The following is an 11280-nucleotide window of genomic DNA, read 5'->3' as shown; positions in this document are numbered from 1 at the left end:
TTTTTGTTCTGTACAGAGAAATCAAATAAAATCTTTCTAAGTTAACAGAGATTCCTTTTAACATGCCTCCACTTTTTTATTCCAAATATTGAGACAATAGCTATATATATATATATATATATATATATATATATCAAACCTACTGGCACTCGCCAGTAGGTAGTTATAGTTAGGACCTATTTTCCATAGGAAATCCGCAACATTCTATTTGAAATAACTCTGGCGCCGGTTGACGAATCTTCACAAATTTTTCAAAAATAATGGCCAGGTCCGGTCCGCTCCTATCCTGAAAGTCTTGGGGTGATTTGTGAAGCCGGGGCAGAGAATATATATATATATATATATATATATATATATATATATATATATATATATATATATATATATATATTCAAGTATCAGAACTCAGTTCTCCGCACTGACATCGCCATGACCTTGCCACTTACGACGATGGTCCGTGGTGAGGGGGCGAACCTCCAAACACCGCAAACAATCGCTGTTAATTACCCACAGAGAAGACAGCAACCACGGACTCCAGCTGGCTTCTTAAGTAGTACATTTATTCAGCAAGATTCTGGCAACTCGACACGTTTCAGTACTGCGTCCCTTGATCACGAGGGATGCAGTCCCGAAACGTGTCGAGTTGCCAGAATCCTGCTGAATAAATTTACTGTTTAAGAAGCCAGCTGGAGTCCGTGGTTGCTGTTTTCTCTGTGGGTAATTAACAGCGATTGTTTGCGATATATTTATATATATATAAATATATATATATATACATATATATATATATATATATATATATATATATAGAGAGAGAGAGAAAGAGAGACGGAGAGCTACATAACAGAACACCACATAATATGGTCCAATTTAGCAATCGGAGGGCTCTGATGACATTGTTAACCATATGGTTTGTAAATGTCAGTGGAACTCGAAGATGGCAATATAGTTCACATATTACCGGTTATGTATTGTTTGTATTACATGTTAGTTTTGGGGTAGTTATTTTGAAAAATGAATTTTCTTCAAGTTACAGCTAGCAATGTGTAATGATTAGAATATTTAGGTTTACCTTTCATGAATAAATTACTGATAATTCAATGGACAATTGTGAAGGCCAGAGGATTTATGCAATTCAGTGGCTGCAGAGTTTACCATATAATTATGGATTTACTGTATCTGCCACATAATTTTCTGTATAATGTGTAAAATTTGATAATTTCTCAGACCTGTTTCTAGCTAAAATGCATGAAAATAATGCTCCCAGAGAATGAGCCACGTAATTATGAAAACCTTGCTGCATAACACAGTCCTCTGCCACGTAATCCTAGTAGCCCAGACAGTGTTAAAGCTCTGCACAGTGGTTTTGGAGGTATCGTTATGATGAAAGAAGTATTTCCCAGAGAACCATGAAATATGGGTTTTTATAGCATTGCATGAAAAAGCACCAAAACATGATTAAGACATACTTGTGTACATGTGTATGTGTGTGTGTGTGTGTATATATATATATATATATTTGAGATGTCATCAGTGATGTCACTGACCATGTCATGAATGATCTAATATGTGACATCATCAGCAGTGGATTGCGGGTGCGCGAAATATAGTTAGTCCAACTAACTATATAGGAGCAATTTCATTGGTTTTGTATCAGTAAAATGTCCAGCTAACTATAACACCACTAAAACTTATAGTTTTTTGAGTGAATTTCAAAGGTTTTTTAAAAACGAATTCCTATCTATATAACTCCTGAAACCTATGATTTTTTCAGTGAATTTCAAAGGTTTTTTTAAATGCTAATTCCTAACTATATAAGGCCTGAAACCTATGTTTTTTTCAGTGAATTTCAAAGGTTTTTTAAATGCTGATTCCTAACTATATAAGGCCTGAAACCTATGTTTTTTTTTGTGAATTTCAAAGGTTTTTTAAATGCTAATTCCTAACTATATAAGGCCTGAAACCTATGGTTTTTTCAGTGTTTAAAAAAAAAAAATTGATTGGTTAACTGGCTTATTAAGTGTATCTTAGTGAATACATATATTAGCGAGTAACGTTTAAATATTTAAATATATGCATGAGTGATGTAATATGTGACGTCATCAGCAGTGCATTGCAGACGTGCAAGTTATAGTGAGTCCAACTAACTATAACGTGGGAATTTCAATGGTTTTATGCGAGTAAAATTTCCAGCTAACTATAACTGGTGTGAAACCTATGGTTTTTTCAGTGAATTTCAAAGGTTTTTTAAATGCTAATTCCTAACTATAACTGGTGTGTAACCTATGGTTTTTTTCAGTGAATATATATAAAATTTCTATGGCAAAATGAAACCCCTCATTTTGTTCCTTTTCAAATTAAATGTATTAAGTGTTACCACTTTATTCCAATCAAGATGACTTCAGGTGTGCCATACTTTTGTCATAAGTTAGACTGTTAGCGTTCTAGTTGTTCTTTAGAACACTCTGGGACATTCTGTCATTGGGCTATAGTTGGGCTACATCTGGCTGATATTTGGGCTACATTTGGCCTCTTTTGTCTCTGGTGGCCATCTTGGGAGACTGCATATCAGAATTTTTTTAATGAAATATAAGAGGATTTGAGAGGTCACTCAAAGTGTGCCCTAATTTTTCTTTCTTCAGCACTAATCATAATTTCTATGGCAAAATGAACCCCCTCATTTTGTTCCTTTGCAAATTAAATGTTTTAAGTGTTAACACTTTATTCCAATGAAGATGACTTCAGGTGTGCCATACTTTTGTCATAAGTAACTGTTAGCGCTCTAGTTGTTCTTTAGAACACTCTGGGACATTCTGTCATTGGGCTATAGTTGGGCTACATCTGGCTGATATTTGGGCTACATTTGTTTTTTTTTGTCTCTGGTGGCCATCTTTGGGCTACATTGGGCTACATTTGGGCTCTAACATATATATAGCCCAATGTAGCCCAATATATATTTTTTCAAAGTTAATTTTCGTAAAAACCACTGGAGCACATATCTTGAGACATAGCAAAGGCACATCGGGCTACCAGTCCCTACAATTTTGCCAAGTTTGGTGGAAGCCATTCAGCCGTTCGGGCTAAAAGTGAGTCCAACCGCCCTATGGAAATTAACATGGGGAAAACACGTTTTGGGACCCCCCTTTTATCTCGGCCCCCGCTTGACGAATCTCCCCCAAACTTTCAGGGAAGGAGCGGAGCGCAGTGAGGCAAAGTTACGGAAAATTTCAGGAAGATTCCTCAACCGGCGCCAACGTTATTCCCAATAGAATGTTGCGATTTCCCTATGGAAAACAATCCTAACTATATATACCTACTGGCTATCGCCAGTAGGATATATATATATATATATATATATATATATATATATATATATATATATATATATATATATATATATATATATATATATATATATATATATATATATATATATATATATTCAGGTCCACATCCTTCGCGGCGCCGGGACACCAAGACAGCGGTGCAGCTCAGGGGCAAAGGCAACCCTGTACAAATATTCAGGTCCACAAACGTAGCAGCGCTACGGTCCTGCACTCCCCTTGAGAAACTCCAAAAATGATTCAGTATCAAGTGCGCTCTTCCAAAATCATTTGTTTATTTCAAAGCAGCAACGTGATGAAACAATGAAAACAGCCCAACGCGTTTCGGCGAGGCAACTCGCCTTGGTCACGGGTAGTTTCAAAACAGTGAACAAACATTAAATAAAGTTTCACGTGATTAAGTGTAATAGAAATCAATAAAGGACTCAAAACATTGCATCACATAACGTGGCCATCTTGGAACGGAGTGTGTTTCTCATAAATTAGATAGTACACAGGAAAATAAATCTCTGCCTTATGCCTTCCAAATAATATTATTAAAGCAGCAATATGAAATTACTCAACTTAATGCAAATCAGTGCGTTTCTAGTAATGAGTCATTTCATTGTTGTTAGAAACCAGTATTGTCAAATAATATAGACATGATGTAAACATAATACCCCCAGTTATTAAACAAAGTCATTCTGACATTTGAAAACCAATTCATTATCAAATTAAATCCTGGGTGAGTATTACATTTTAAATTAAGCTTTTGCAATATTGAATAATCAATTTTAACTTTTGCATTTCTAGATTATTGCAATGCAGCCCATGTGGGTTTATTCTACTTGCAAACATACTGATCGCAGTTGTAAACAATCGAAACAACTCATAGTAGTGATGATCATAATTCCTCAAGCGAGTTTCACTTGCCCTCTCAAACCGCACTAGATAAATGTCTACGTGATTTCAAAAAGTCTCAAGTGAGTAGTATATACAGTGCATAAACTCAGACCGCTCCAGGTATAAATATCTCAGTAGAATTTCTTCCTGTGCACCATTAACCTTTCAATACCTACAAGTGAGACATAAAAGACAGAGAAAGTGGACTAATCAAAATACTGATAAATTGAAGCATACCAAGCTACCACCATCATTGTAATGAGTCACAACTTAAGTGAATTGAACAGTGAAACATACAATAAAAATTATTGGTTAAAATCACAGACTGCGCTATGAAGACTAAGGGTCCTATTGCATATCTCAGTGGGTAAGGCCCCAATCGTCTACTGAGGAACTTAGCATATACAGGTTGCCTATACCCTAAAAATTAATGGATGCTGGTAATTATATCAATGAGGGCATGAAGCAATTAAATGTAAAGGAATGTTATGAAGTTTCCTCTTTACAGGCGATTGAACAAAGTAACATTGCCTATTATGAAATGCTAAAAAATTGGCGTGAAAGTGGCATCATTGAGTATTTTGATTAGTCCACTTTCTCTGTCTTTTATGTCTCACTTGTAGGTATTGAAAGGTTAATGGTGCACAGGAAGAAATTCTACTGAGATATTTATACCTGGAGCGGTCTGAGTTTATGCACTGTATATACTACTCACTTGAGACTTTTTGAAATCACGTAGACATTTATCTAGTGCGGTTTGAGAGGGCAAGTGAAACTCGCTTGAGGAATTATGATCATCACTACTATGAGTTGTTTCGATTGTTTACAACTGCGACCAGTATGTTTGCAAGTAGAATAAACCCACATGGGCTGCATTGCAATAATCTAGAAATGCAAAAGTTAAAATTGATTATTCAATATTGCAAAAGCTTAATTTAAAATGTAATACTCACCCAGGATTTAATTTGATAATGAATTGGTTTTCAAATGTCAGAATGACTTTGTTTAATAACTGGGGGTATTATGTTTACATCATGTCTATATTATTTGACAATACTGGTTTCTAACAACAATGAAATGACTCATTACTAGAAACGCACTGATTTGCATTAAGTTGAGTAATTTCATATTGCTGCTTTAATAATATTATTTGGAAGGCATAAGGCAGAGATTTATTTTCCTGTGTACTATCTAATTTATGAGAAACACACTCTGTTCCAAGATGGCCACGTTATGTGATGCAATGTTTTGAGTCCTTTATTGATTTCTATTACACTTAATCATGTGAAACTTTATTTAATGTTTGTTCACTGTTTTGAAACTACCCGTTACCAAGGCGAGTTGCCTCGCCGAAACGCGTTGGGCTGTTTTCATTGTTTCATCACGTTGCTGCTTTGAAATAAACAAATGATTTTGGAAGAGCGCACTTGATACTGAATCATTTTTGGAGTTTCTCAAGGGGAGTGCAGGACCGTAGCGCTGCTACGTTTGTGGACCTGAATATATATATATATATATATATATATATATATATATATATATATATATTTGCATATCGTCATCTTTTTAGTAACTTTTGATCTGCCCCACCTAGAAACAATATTTATTGTTAAAATCTGAGGATCATGCAGCAGATGATGGACTATATAATAAACAGTTTGGTACAGGTGTTTTCAATAGGGTATGATGTCTGTCGGATTTCACTTGGGATTTTTAAATACGCAGACAAAAATACAGACACATTCACTCTCTTCTCTGTTTTGAAGGTCTTAAAACATGGTTATTTTTTTACAAAATACTGTGTTTTAGGCCCCTCTTACAATGCACACTCCTTTCTCTTTCCACCGCCTCTTATGCCCCCCTCATGCGCTGCTTTTCATGTAATGATTAACATGATACGCCAGCGTAAGTGTCGGAAGATTTCAAGACCCCCCTCCCCCAACTTCCCCTAGTCTTACTGAATCTATGTACTGTCAGCATGGCTCTTCTAAAATGTTTCCTATCGAACTCGTATTGCAAATGTTGAATGTGGGGAGAAATTGTGCCACAGGATAGGCGAAACCGGGAGTGGGTCATAATGTCACTGTGCCCATTATATAATTGTGATAAATAGCATATTGCTGTCAACCACGTAAAAATTATATCTATAGGCATTTACAGAGAATCACAACATGAAAGTCTTAATTCCATGTATTGAGACAAAGTGTGACTAAACAGTAGAGGCGCTACTTTGCTTCAGCGTAATTTCTTGAAATATACGTGAAATTTTGCGAAGTCCAAATCCAATATATTTTAGTTTAAAATGCATTCTTGTGTCAAATTTTTGAATCAAGGATGCACTTGATTCAAAACTAGGTTGAAAAATACAATTATCGGGAGCAATAGCCACTTGTGTTCTGGTTGTTCCCGTTGTTCCCGTTGTTCCTGCATTTCCACGCTATAAATGTGCAGCGAACCGCTGCGTAATGTCATGACCTGGTGTAATAGCATAATTTTGTTAATTTCGCTTAACAAGTGCAATGGTAAATTCCCGAAATTATGCAAAGTTGGCCACAGTCATTTAAATGTTGCTCAGGCCTATTGAATAGGCTATGTGTGCATTGGGGCAATTCTTTTCAACTGTAAACTGATTGTAACTTGGAGTCTGCTTGAGCAACAAGCTGTGATTTCTCAAATTATTCTTATTGTGGTTTTTTACCATGAAATTTGAGCTATGCACGGAAAGAATATGCGTGATTGTGTGTTTACCAGTAAAGCTGCTTCTAATAACTAGTTTTATTGGTGCCTATATATCTTCACTTGCATTACATAAGCAGCAGCGGCCTAAGAGCGGTGGGGCTGGGTTGGGAGGGATTCAACAGATGGTCATGAGGGAAAACTAAATACATAATTACATTTCCCTCGTCGTCTGTCAAAATCACCCGCCCCACCGATCTTACCTGCACGGGCCGCGGCTGAGTATAAGTACGTGTTGTGTGTATTTGCATGCGGTTTATTACCATTTAAAGCGACTTGTACTGTCAGAAATGGGGGGGGGGGGGGGGGGGGGGGGGACGACGACCACTGTGGCTCTGCAGTACCTGTTGACATTGTATTTGGAATTGTTATGCATTTATTAGAGCAGACATTTATTGGGCAGGGCAGTGGCCAGCTACATCCTGATATGGGTTAGGGTAGACCGTTATGCGCATAACTGCCTGTGTCAAAGGGCATTGCTATTAGTTTCACTCTTCTGGTGCCCTTTCCATGCACTGTATATCACCTCACATATTACGTCACTTATGACATATTCTATCACATTATTCATAATATCAACACAACATCACAAATTACATTATTGATGACAACGCTGTGCATGGTGAGGGCGCGAGTTATAGTTTCTTTAAATGATTATAACTCGTGAATTTCAATGTTATAACTTCACTTTAACCAGCTTTTTTGAGTGAAAAAAATCTACATATGTGTGTGTGTATATACATATAAATATACACACAAATGAAAGATGCGGCCCCAAAAGCGCAAGTTTTCATTTTAATTTCCATAGGATGTTTTGCTCTTCAACATTACTGAACAGATTGACATAACATTTTGTACGAAGGTAAAGTTTTATTAGCTTTCAAGAAATTTGTGTTTAAAAAGGTGCTCAGGTTGGGCATGGAGGGGTTACATTTTATCAATAACTGAACCATTCATTTGCAGCTCCTCATCTGATTAACGAATTTAGAGAGGATTCTTAACTCTATTAAAACAAGCATTGAAAATGCAATAGGTCTCGCAATAGAATAGTTAGACATTTTTCTTTTTGCAAATGGAAGAGTGGCGTTGCGTGGATGAGTGGCGTTGCGTGGATGAGTGGCGTTGCGTGGATGAGTGGCGTGTGTGAGTGGCGTTGCGTGTGTGAGTGGCGTTGCGTGTGTGAGTGGCGTTGCGTGTGTGAAGGATTGGTAGTGCGGGCACTGCTGCTTGGGGTATCTGCGAGATTTGTGTAAGTAAATGGAGAGGGGGGAGAGAGTTGTAAGAGAGAGTGAAAGAGGCAGAATCGTTGAGAGGAAAAGAAAGTGCGAATCTGTAAGCTGAGAGATGTGGCATAACAGAAGGATTGGTAGTGCGGGCACTGCTGCTTGGGGTATCTGCGAGATTTGTGTAAGTAAATGGAGAGGGGGGAGAGAGTTGGAAGAGAGTGAAAGAGGCAGAAACGTGGAGAGTAAAAGAAAGAGCGAAGGAATCTGTAAGCTGAGAGATGTGGCATAACAGAAGGATTGGTAGTGCGGGCACTGCTGCTTGGGGTATCTGCGAGATTTGTGTAAGTAAATGGAGAGGGGGGAGAGAGTTGGAAGAGAGAGTGAAAGAGGCAGAAACGTGGAGAGTAAAAGAAAGAGCGAAGGAATATGTAAGCTGAGAGATGTGGCATAACAGAAGGATAGGTAGTGCGGGCACTGCTGCTTGGGGTATCTGCGAGATTTGTGTAAGTAAATGGAGAGGGGGAGAGAGTTGGAAGAGAGAGTGAAAGAGGCAGAAACGTGGAGAGTAAAAGAAAGAGCGAAGGAATCTGTAAGCTGAGAGATGTGGCATAACAGAAGGATTGGTAGTGCGGGCACTGCTGCTTGGGGTATCTGCGAGATTTGTGTAAGTAAATGGAGAGGGGGGAGAGAGTTGGAAGAGAGAGTGAAAGAGGCAGAAACGTGGAGAGTAAAAGAAAGAGCGAAGGAATATGTAAGCTGAGAGATGTGGCATAACAGAAGGATTGGTAGTGCGGGCACTGCTGCTTGGGGTATCTGCGAGATTTGTGTAAGTAAATGGAGAGGGGGGAGAGAGTTGGAAGAGAGAGTGAAAGAGGCAGAAACGTGGAGAGTAAAAGAAAGAGCGAAGGAATCTGTAAGCTGAGAGATGTGGCATAACAGAAAGATTGGTAGTGCGGGCACTGCTGCTTGGGGTATCTGCGAGATTTGTGTAAGTAAATGGAGAGGGGGGAGAGAGTTGGAAGAGAGAGTGAAAGAGGCAGAAACGTTGAGAGGAAAAGAAAGTGCGAATCTGTAAGCTGAGAGATGTGGCATAACAGAAGGATTGGTAGTGCGGGCACTGCTGCTTGGGGTATCTGCGAGATTTGTGTAAGTAAATGGAGAGGGGGAGAGAGTTGGAAGAGAGAGTGAAAGAGGCAGAGACGTGGAGAGTAAAAGAAAGAGTGAAGGAATATGTAAGCTGAGAGATGTGGCATAACAGAAGGATTGGTAGTGCGGGCACTGCTGCTTGGGGTATCTGCGAGATTTGTGTAAGTAAATGGAGAGAAATTTGTTTAGCAATATTAGAATCTGAGTGCTTACTCACTCAGCATCAGAGTGGTTAAACTGCTGACCATGGAACGACTAGTTTCGTTCCAATTGTGCAGTACGGTACAAATAAATCTGTTTTGTGGCGTTCATTCAATTTCTTCATGCATGCCAGGTCACGTGCTTTAAACCACAGCCATATTACGTAGGCCATGCATCTTAGAAAGGATTTCTAGTTACACTTTTTTTGGTCATTCCCTTTAGAGAACACACCTCAACTTTCACGAAAGTTACAGCACATTAACAATGAGAGCTGCATTAGTGAGCGCAGGACCCATGATCTTCAAATTGCACACAGTTCTCTACAACATGCACATTAACCCACTTAGCTATGACACCGCTCAGAAAAAAATGCCTTGATAGGGGAGGGTGACACAGAAATTGAGCTGCAGGTGTGCTTCGTGCAAATTATGATGCGATATGTTTGGGGAGCACACTCACACACAACTCTACTCCACACTCCGAGCTCGTGCTAAAACCCGAATCTCGAGGGAGTTGTGTGTCTGTGACATTGTAACCTGGTAGCTTTTCCATCTTCCTTCCTTGTGTGCAGATATTTTCGGTGTGACGATTACGATGCAAATACACTCGTTCGAGAGATTGGAGCTGTCACTGGGGCGCTGGAGTCACAGCTGAGTTTGGAATGAAAGAGGCGGATGCGTGCACTCAGCATTCAAAGACCCTCGGACGCCTTAATGGCACATGGAATACTTTACAGCCTTCTAATGGCAGGCGGCGGTTATTGACTGGGAAGAACAAACAGAAAGCACCAGAAACTAGGCGGAAATGCAAGACACATGGCAAGCTGGAGGGAAAACGTGCGATATCGGCCTCTGCTTTTAAGGGATCTGAGATTTAATGAAAGGTTGGTGCATTTCAAAGGCATGGTGTTTGACGTCTGTGCCCCTTCACATGCGCGGGAAAGGCGGGAAGACATAGCCCTACTTGGCTTTCTCTGCCCTGCTCTCTACAGAGAAATCTCCCGAATAGCCCCTGCATTCTGTTGGTTAGAGATGCTGATTTATCAATTGTTAAGGTAGGTGGAAAATAGAAATGGAACTGTCCCCGGAATGGGTAATCAGCATGCATGAAAGTCTACAATCCCTAAATAAAACGCCTGTCTCTAATTTCTTTATACCTCAAAGAAACAAGTTAAACAGGTTTTAAAAGGAGACACGGCCTCCGGCCGTGAAAGTGAAAGTACGGCCGGGCGGCCGTGAAATGCACAAGGCGGGCAGGGGAGGGGGCGGAGCGGGGAGAGCGGCATGTGGGTGTTAAGAAGCCGGGCCTTTGAAGTGAAGCTAAGCTTCACTTCAAAAGGTGTCGGAGGAATGCGGGAGAGAGGAACAGATGGAGATTGCGGCTGTGCACGCGCTTTTAAGCTCAATGCACATGCGCATTGAGCTTAAAAGTCACGGGCACTGCAAGGAATCGCCACGATTCCTTGCTTCTTAGTTAAAAGTTGTTTAAGCCGCAATAGGCTCGCAAGCTCGATGCGCATGCGCATCGACAGGCGAGACCTAAAAAATAAAGGCACTTCATTCGACTTAATTTGTGAATTGCAGGTACACAATTCTAGCTTTAGATTAATGAATTCCGATTGGCTGACTGACAACATTTTAGTTGCAGCTTCCATTTCCCAACATGGTGCACTGAGAACTGTGTTGTTGAAATTAGAAAGGAATGAGGCATAAGGGGACAGAGTGAACCTAGACTGACCACCAGCT

The sequence above is a fragment of the Lissotriton helveticus genome, chromosome 5_1 (genome assembly GCF_964261635.1).
Source record: "Lissotriton helveticus chromosome 5_1, aLisHel1.1, whole genome shotgun sequence".
In the NCBI taxonomy this organism is placed as follows: Eukaryota; Metazoa; Chordata; class Amphibia; order Caudata; family Salamandridae; genus Lissotriton; species Lissotriton helveticus.
This window is presented reverse-complemented; position numbering follows the sequence as displayed.